Raw genomic sequence first — 9,972 nt, 5'->3', positions numbered from 1 at the left:
TTTTCGTGGCCTTTTGTATCCTCATACTCATGTAGATTGTGGTTAAGAGATACAGCTGCTAACCAAAAGGTCAGCAGTTTGAATCCACAAGCCGCTCCTTGGAAACCCTATGGAGCAGTTCTATTCTGTCCTATAGGGTAGCTCTGAGTCGGAATCAACTCTGTGGCAATGGGTTTTGTTTTGTTTTAATAAGCAATACAATTTTTTGTGCCTTCTTTTATATAAAGGATTTGAACTCTTGCCCTTGACTTAAGGGTTTGCTCTTTGTTCTGATACTTAATGGAAATTAAATACCATTCTAACAAAACTGTAATCTTCTTTTGCATAACTCTTTAAGAACAATGAATTAATATTTCTCAAACTAGAATAAAATCATATGTAGGATTAACAGCATTTGAAAGCCATTTCACTATTTATTATATATATTTACCTTATACAATACTCTAAATAGAACAATACCCAACTAAATATATATGCAGAATTTTTTTTCTTAAACTTTGTGTAAGGTCAGTAAATAAGAAACATAAACTTTGCTGCAAGGCAAGTGATGTCTTAGGAGGAAGCCTACCTCGGGATTAGTGTCACCATCAGGTTTTCTGTAATGATTTCTTTACACGGAAGCTGAATCTTTGCTTTGAATTACCCATTATAAAATGTCTTGTTTAAAAAAAAAATTGCATCATGTTTATTAGATTTTTCATTTGTTCCCTTCTGACTGTGTTTTGCTCTGTCAACTGCTTATTAGAAGATTTCCCTTGAGAGAAAATTGAGCTTCGTATCCATGCTCATAGATCACAGTGTGAATACAACTTGCCGCACTCCACTTGGCAGGTAGGAATATCCGTGAATAACACTAGAATATAGTTGGCTTCAGTTCCTGGTGTTGTCCCCTGAAACCGCTTCATTCCTATATCACCTGACCTAAGCAACAAGGACATATTTTAAATTTGGCCTGCCTTGAATTGCTATATTACAGCTTTTTCATAAACCTCGAGTGTTACTAAGGTGACAAAAACTGCTTCTTTTTCAAAATATTCTATATGTTTGGGTGAGATGTATATGTGAAGGTAGTTACTTGAATTACAAAATACTGACAGCACTATTAAGTACATTTGTCCTATGAATAATTTCCACTGGGTTTTATGCCTATTTACATCCAAACTGCATAAAACTACTGCATTCATTTTTAAAAGACAAACTGTTCTTTCCTCCCTATTAACTGAAACATCACTTATTGCTTATATTGTTAATATACTAAACATGCATTTGAATATGATCGCTGGCCACATTTCATAGCCAGTGGTTCAAGAACACAGAACACACACTCCCATCCTGATTAGCTAGTTCCCTATGACTGGGGGAGGGGGAGGCGGAAGCAGCATCGGTAATTTTTCAGCTCATTAGGTGCATATTCATCTTAATGGGGCATCAGAGTTTAAAACTATATAATGCATTCCTCTCATTTAATCCACCAGAGAATATACATAGTAACCACATGAAAGCAAAAAGGATTTCAACACTCTGAAGCTGCCCAAGCAGGTGTCATCTTTCCCTTTAGGCGGAATGGAAATGGAAACTTGATTAGTCCAATTCTGCCTCAGTAACCCCTTTGCTGCTCCCTCACCATCCGGAGTGGATGTATTAGCAGAGTATCACCTCAGATAAAACACAAATTGAATTGCCCTCGCCACATTTTCAGAGGGTGGGGTTTGGAGGGAAAGAAACATGACCTAAGTCATATTTTCTCCAGTAAAAGTATTTTTATTCCTTCTCTCCTCACAAATTTATGAGCACTGTTTTTACATAAAACACTCTGCTGGATGCTGCAGAGTATCAGAATCCCGAAAAGCATTAAAAGAGGAGAGAACAGTGCTTTTGCATTCTGTCTGAACACACTCTTAAACGAATGTTAGACTTTCCAACCTGCTCCTCACAGTCTAACTTAACTGGATATCTAGTAAATTTGTCATTTAAAAATTATATTTTGCATGCTTGTTTTTTATGCTCAGATAAGAATAATCTCTTGTATTAGTTTTGCTAAGGAGCTATGGTTGCATAGTAGTAAGCACTCGGCTGCTAACAGAAAAGGTTGGAAGGTTCGAACTCGACAGCCTCTTCAAGGAAGAAAGATGTGGCAATCTGTCTTCATACAGATTACAGTCTTGGAAACCTTATGGGGCAATTCTTTATCCTACAGGGTCATTATGACTTGGAATCAACTTGGCAGCAACAGGTTTGGTTTCGGTTATTAGTTTTGCTATACACCCACTCCTCACTTATCAACATGGTTAGGTTCCAAAGACTAGGGCTTTATTTGAAAATCGGAGTTACTCGAAAATGCGAAAATGAGCATCACAGCGAGGCCAGTGTTGGTAGCTCACTTCAGCTGGAGCCACGTGGGGCCCAGCAGCCAGGTGGGCGCAGGGCCAGGAGTGCCGCTTTGGCTGCAGCCTACCAGCAGGTCATACATCTCCATGCCGGCATTGGCCAGGGCGAGCGCGGCCGCCATAAATGCGAGGGCCAGCGCCAAGTTGCAGTCTCTGAAGGGAGTTGTAGTCAAGGACTCAGGGCCTCTTGGCTGGCCATGCTCTTATGCAATTTGAATTCCTAGTCTGGACACCTCCACTCGGAAGCCTCTTTATGGAAGGCCTTTGGCAGAGGCCTTTCTCAGTTATCCCTGCTGAAACCTCCTTATTGCGGAAGTGGGGAGGAAACTCGAAGACACTTTATTCTAATTCAGTACCCAATACTTTTTCACTTTTAGCCCTTCCCCCTTGCCCTCCTCCTGACCTAAATCAAAACCAAACCCATTGCCATCAAATCAATTCCGACTCATAGCGACCCTATAGGACAGAGTAGAACTGCCCTACAGGGTTTCCAAGGCTGTAATTCTTTACAGAAGAAGACTGCAACATCTTTCTCCCACTGAGCAGCCAGTGGGTTCAAACTGCAGACAATTCGGTTAGCGGCAGAGCACTTTAACCACTGCGCTAGCAGGGCTCTTCCTCCTGACTTACAGGTCCATAAAACAGCAGGAGCCTTTTGTTCAGCGCTCCCTCAACAGTTAGACATCCCTCTCATATTCAGTGATGCATCTGACTCCCATCCAGTAGTGTCATTCCATGGGGGATATGGGAAAAGACGAGGAGCTGGCATTTGCTCTAATTTAACCTCTTGCTTATAATTGATTGAGCCTCTTGCTTATAATTTGACTGTTATTTCATTTCAGCTTGTCCATATCAGCTACCCTGATACCTGGCAGCTCATCTCAGCCTTCTTAGCTCAGTTCAGCTCTTGACAATTTTGCCATGGCCAAATTCTTTCCCTAAAAACCCCATATCTGACATTATCTGCATGGGTTTGTATCCTAGCACTGCCATTTGTTAGTTGTGTGATTTAGCCAAGTTACTTTGTTCTCTCATCTGTAAAAGTGAAATAATGATAGCTATCACATAAGTGTTTTTTTTTTTTTTGATAGTTAAATGGGTCAATATGTGCAAAGCACTTAAAATAATGATAGGCAAATAACAAAGGTTTATACCTGTTATTTATTCTTCTTATTATCCAGCCTAGAAAATGTATATTCATCTTTGCCTTTCTCCTCTTCACTATCCCAAGAATCTACCTGATATTCTGGCATAAGTGAATAAAAATCCTATCATTTCTTACCACAGATTGGGTTCATCCCCTGCATTCTCTCTACCACAAGCTCTATTCACTTTATACCTTTAATATTAGGGTAAAGCCTCACCACTCTCCACCAAAGCATCTATGTTGCATAATTACAGTGCCTGGCCAGTAGTATTAATGGCATTTGCATCCTATAAAGCTTCCATTTTAAAGTGAGAATGGACTTTATTTTCTACAGTGCCAAGTTATGCACTTTTCCTGGCTTTCAAGCTCATTCAATTTGATCCTCTGACCTATAAACCATGTTTTCTTACTACTCTTACTTTTGTATGCAAATAACAAGAGACCCAATGTCAACTGGCTTAAAAATATGAAATGTATAAATCACAGCAGTTTGCAGGGCGAGATTTAGAGTCAGTAGATTCAGAGGCTCACAATGTGATAACTCAAGTTCTTTATCTCATCCACCAGTGTTGGCTTCATCCTAAAGCTGGCTCTTCCTACGAGAAGAAGGTGGCCTCATTCTTCTTTGCCGTGTCATTCCTTAAAGCACTAGTACACCTGCCTTTCATTTCCCTGGCTAGGCAAGAGAATTGGGATTACCATGACTTATTTTATTATCAGCTGGAGTGGAATTAATAGTGAGAATTCAACCACAGAGTTTACTAGAGGTGCTGAAAGTAGTCAAAACACACCAAATCCATGCTAGTTGATTAATGATTAAAAACCTGATTGCATTACAAATTTGTAAAGTAGGAAAGGATCACCTAAGAGTTACTGAGATTCTGAAATTGGTAAAGCACAACTTGTCCGTTTTCATACATGATAGTGAGATATTAGAAGGTGATTATTCTAGGAGACAAAGAGATACAAGACTTAGTCCCAGCTTTACCATTCACTAGCAGTGCAGACTTGGTAGTTACTTACTCTCACACACTCCCAGCTTCCTTGGTTATATAATAGAAGTGATTATAGAACACAATAGGCATGATGTTTTTCATATTTGATGGAAAAATGCATATGACTTACCTAGTCCAGCATTGGTACATAGTAAGCTCATGATAAACCTTAGTTTCTATTTTCAAGATAAGTAAATCATAGACAATTAACGAAAATGATATAGAAATGTGTTCTAAGTTAATGAGAAATCTAAATGATAAAATACTCTTTAATTGATTAAGAGTTATAAAATAAGCCAGTTAACAAGGGGTTTCCTGGTGAAAAACATTGAGAAACCTATTACAAGTGCAAACTAATGATTTGTAATGGTCAATTTTGTGTTTGTCCTTTTAAAATTGGTGATTCTAACAAACAAATCTGTGTAGTCTCAGGAATTCAAATTTTCACCTTGTAATTGAATAAACAAAGAGCTCCCTCTTCTCCACACCCCCATGCACATACAGGTAGTTCAAAAGAAAGCATCAGATCAGCACTGTTTAAATTATTCATATATTCTCTATTATGGGTCTGAATTCATGTGGTTCTAGTGCATCCATTTAGCCTACTGCTAGTCACAAGTCTATACTTTAGATTTAGTCAACCTGAAGCATTGATCAAAAACAATGACTCCGTTCTTCATGATTTCCCAGCAATCCATATCCTGGGTGCATTACTTGAAGCTGAGATTCTGTGCATCCTTAAAGCATTTCTTCTGCTTTCCCTGCTTGAATTTATCCTCTTCAACTCCCAATCCAAGAGCTCCTTGGGGATCCTACTGCTATCCCCTCTTTACAAATCTCCAGCCCAGCAGTATTTCATTAAACATCACCTCAGTACTGGCTGGCATAGACATTGTGGAGGGAAACCTTGTCCTCTATTTGCATGCATTTGTTAGAGCTCATGGGTGATGCTGCTCAAACAGATAGATTAAAAGTCTGGGGATATTTCACTTTTAAAGACATTGAATACCACTGACATTACCACCACTTAGTAGATCTTTAGTCTGCAACTTTGTATCTCTCTGAAGTCAACCCCCCGACCTACCACAAAAAAAAGTGGCTCTCAGTTTCCAGCTCTGTCTGTGGATACAAAAGCTTTGATGCTGTGTGTGAATTCAGTGCGGTAAACTAGTCAATAATGTCTATATCTGAGTTTGTCATCCATACAGAATTTTGTTGTAACTTGGTAAAGTAAATCTTATGAATTTTATCTTCTTAGGCAAAGATATTAAGAGGACAGAAATCAAATTTTAAGAGGACTTTGAATACTGTCTTTGAAAAGTTAATTTTCTAATATATACTGTTGAATTTCCTTAATTCTGGAAAAGAAACAAACAAGAGTTTTAGTAGAAACTTAAAGTTGGAAGGGTCACTAGTGATCATTCATTCTAAACTCTTCCTTTTACAGATGGAAAAACAGAAGCTCACAGTTGCTTGCTCAGCATTAAACACTTTAATATTATTAACACAACTATGACTATTACTAAATATACATTGTTCCAGCAATCAAAGTAAGGAAAAATCTTTATTCAATGTATTCTCAAATAATATGATTATGGAGACAGACAAGAATATAGCTAATCTTCCACAGTGGTTGACAGGAATGAAGGATATATAAAAGCAGGTTTTTTTTTTTTTTTTTTTTTTTTTGGTAAGCTTACAAAAAACAAGAATGTTAAAACTGTTAATAAAAACACTTAAGGATATGAGAAAAGAATAAAATAAAAATAAAATCATAAAATATGATTTCAATTAGGTAAATGCATTCAAAGTGAAAATAAAAGATATTTAAAACCAAAATTGACTATAGCTAGTTTTGCTTTCTGGAGTTGGGGATGTTGTGAGGTGGCACAGTTTATATCAGTGAAGAAGCAAATCTTGTTATATCTTTTTTCTTACAGGGACAGAAGTGGAAAAGAAAAAGCATGAAACTCAAAATAGATCCTGTATCATTAACCAGACGCACTGAGAATCTGGAATTGTGAACAAGAGGGGACAGCTACTTTGCTCTGCATAATAATGTATAGGAAACTTTCTGGGAGATGTTAGAGAGAACTAGAATGGGAAGGGCTGAGCAATATGATGGGAGGCCAAAGCCTGAGATTAATTTTAAGTAAGAAGGATCCCTGGTGATGCAACCATTAATTGCTCAGCTGCTAACCAAAAGGTTGGTGGTTTAAACCCACCCAGCAGCTCCACAGAGAAAGACCTGGCAATCTACTTCCATAAAGATTACAGCCAAGAAAATTCTATGGGGCAGTTCTACTCTGTCACATGGGGTCGCTATGAATTGAAATCAACTTGACCTTGATGATACCAAACAACAATTTTCAGTAGTTCGCTCTTCTGCAATATGAACGTCTACTATCTCCCCCACCATCGGTAAAGTCGGCTCCATATTCAAATGTACGTAGGTGGCTATTGGTGAAATCAAGGAGAAGTGAGTATCAATTCTAAGTAGAAAGAAATGAATAACTTCTAATGGTGAAATGCCAGGGAATTTGCAGGTTGGTACAAGGATAGCCTGAAGAGAAACAGAAATGAAAGAAAAGTCCGACCCTTTGGGACCGTGTTTCCTAGTTTTAACATTTTGGGGGTCATTTTCTTTTTTCCTTCTTTTTTTCACTTTCAGTCCTGCAGCAGAATCTATGAATTGACCACCCTCTCCCTCTTCTTTCTCTGCTCTCTTCCTTTTGCCCCACTTTCTATTTATTGCTGTTATTGTTGTTGCTAAAGATTTTAAACAAATATCTGACCATATCATTTCAACCCTAAACATTTCCATATGCATCTTTTAAAAGTAAGAACAGTTTTATTAGCAAAATTACAATGCCATTACCACACCCCTAAAATCAACATTTCCTTAATGTCATGTAAAACTGAGGCCAATTCAAATGTTCTCAGTTATCTCAAAAATTTATTTGGAATCAAGATGCAAGCAAGGATTACTCATTGTAATTGATTGTAAAGTCTCCTTTTTTTTTTTTATTGTCTAAAAGATAAGCATTATTTTTCAGAGCCATTGTAGGTTTACAGAAAAATTGAGCAGAAAGTACAGTTTCTGTATATTTCCTCTACCCTTGCCAACAGTTTACCCTATTAGAAACATTTTACATTGGTGTAGTGCATTTTTACAATTGAAAAACTAATACTGATACACTATTATTAACTAAAGTCTATATAGTTCACTCTAGGGTTCACTGTTTGAGCTGGATAGTGCAATGGGTTTTGACAAATGCATAGTGTCATGTATCCACCATTACAATACTATAGAGAATAGTTCCATTGCCTTAAAAATTCCCATTGCTCCACCTATTTGTCTCCCCTTTCCACCCACCCCAAACCTCTGGCAACCACTAATCTTTTTACTGTCTCTATAGTTTTTACAGTGGCTTCTTTTGCTTAAATATATGCATGTAAGATCCCCCCCATGTCTTTTTGTGGCTTGGTAGTTAATTTATTTTTAGTGTTGAATAATACTCCATTGTGTTGATATGCCCTAGTTTGTTTATTTATGCTTCTAATGAAGGGCATCTTAGTTGCTTCCAATTTTTTGAAAATTTGAATGAATCTTCTCTAAACATGCATATGCGTGGCAGTTTTCAGCTCATTTGGGTAAACACCTAGGATTACGATTGCCAGATCATATGATAAAATTATGTTTAGCTTTGTGAGAGGGTGCCAGACTGTCTTCCAGAGCTGCTGCACAATCTTGCATTTCCACCTGTAATGAAGGAGAGTTCCTATCCTAAGCCTCCTTTAATCTGGAGTAATTTGATCCACGCTTTTTTCTTTATGTTTAATTTTTTGTTAAAACCCCTTTAACCAAAAATACCAAACTTGTTGCTGTCGAGTCGATTCCAACTTATGATGACCCCATGTGTTGCAGAGTAAAACTGTGTTCCATAGGGTTTTCAAGGCTGTGACTTTTCAGAAGTGAATTATCAGGCCTTTCTTCTGATATGTCTCTGGGTGGGTTCGAACTGCCAACTTTTTGGTTAGTAGTGGAGCACTTAACAGTTTGTGCCACCCAGAGAGTCTATATTCTGAATTTGTATGATTGCTTCTTCTTGGTGTCCTTTAGCCATGTACTTCCTATAAACTGGAAATTAGCCTAAGTGTTCATTGATTAAATTAAAGTTCAACTTCTTGGCAAAAATACTGCATTAAAAAAATAATACATAATTCTATATGGGTGCTTCATATTGCATCACATAAGGAGGCACCTAATGTCTGGGAGTATCACTAATCAATGTGTTCAGGTGATGGATTAAAGGAGAGCTTTTTAAAAGATATCAGTATTTCTCTTTGACGCTTTGTTGTTCACCAGTCTTTATTCTGCCTCCTCTCCTTCCTTCCCACCGTTCTTCATCTCATGCAGGCATGACTTGTGAAGGTTCAACAGCCATCTTTTAATCATGAGGACACAATCCATAGGTAAAACAAGGAGATAAAAAGGGTCTGGGTACATTATGGCTCTGTGAAGGCACATATGATCTAGGACCAATGTAATCGTTGATTTATTATTGTGTAAAAGAAATAAACCCCGTATTTGTTAAGCCATTGTTATTTGAAAAGCTAAATGCAATGCTAACTGATTTAATGTTTTTTTCACATTCCCCGCCAGCATCACTAGTGGTATAAGCACCAGTACAACAGTCCTCTCTGTATGCAACCAGCATCTATTCCAATCAGTCAGCGGCCATATCATACTGGTCCTTTAATATCAAGATTTCAAAGCCATGCTCTGTGCCTCGACTGTTTAACTTTTAAAATGTAAGCATCGATGTATCTGCTTTATAGTTTTTTGTGTGTGCATGTTTCTGTAAGAGAGAACTACATAAAACTGTACAAGCAAAGTAATTCAGATATACCATAGCACCTAGTATGTAATAAGAAGTGGAAAAGCAATAGCCGTTACTCTCTTTCTATTATCCCTCCAGATCATTGAAATTAGCCATCAGGGTAAGGGAGTAACTGATATTTACTATCACTGAGGAGCCTCAGAGTCATTTTCCTTGTTACTTATTACTGAGGTATTCTCTTGTCAAGATGTTATTACCCAAAATTTTGCACAGGAACCATTTGTTCATGAAAAGAAAGGCCACTGTAATGCAGAACCAGAGGCTGAAAAAATAGTAAATTATGTGTTAATACCAAGACAGAAGTCCAAAAAAGGAGGCAGGGGAACCTATTACAGGCAGCTCGATCCATACATGTCACCAACAGTTAAGTCTATGTTGTTCCATGTAAATCTGTAAATTAAAACACAAGGCCAAACTAAACATGTGGGACAGCTGTGGCAGAGTTACAGCTGCTAGTGAGAATTGTGAATTTATTTATTTATTTGTTTTATTGTACTTCAGGTGAAGGCTTACAGAACAAATAGTTTCTCATGAAACAG

General features: G+C 37.6%; 1 long non-coding RNA gene across 1 annotated transcript; it reads left to right on the top strand.

Annotated features, from left to right (window-relative positions):
- The first annotated feature begins 277 nt into the window (after positions 1–277).
- Positions 278–9,338, top strand: LOC111822239 (uncharacterized). Its single transcript, XR_002825529.1, has 5 exons — positions 278–831; positions 5,977–6,079; positions 6,470–7,008; positions 8,950–9,005; positions 9,196–9,338. It is a non-coding gene; the product is annotated as an uncharacterized LOC111822239 (long non-coding RNA).
- The last annotated feature ends 634 nt before the right edge of the window (positions 9,339–9,972 follow it).

The sequence above is a fragment of the Trichechus manatus genome, unplaced genomic scaffold, assembly GCF_000243295.1.
Source record: "Trichechus manatus latirostris isolate Lorelei unplaced genomic scaffold, TriManLat1.0 scaffold00142, whole genome shotgun sequence".
Lineage (NCBI taxonomy): Eukaryota > Metazoa > Chordata > Mammalia > Sirenia > Trichechidae > Trichechus > Trichechus manatus.
Note: the sequence above shows the minus strand (reverse complement) of the source record. Positions and strands in the feature narration are given on the sequence as shown.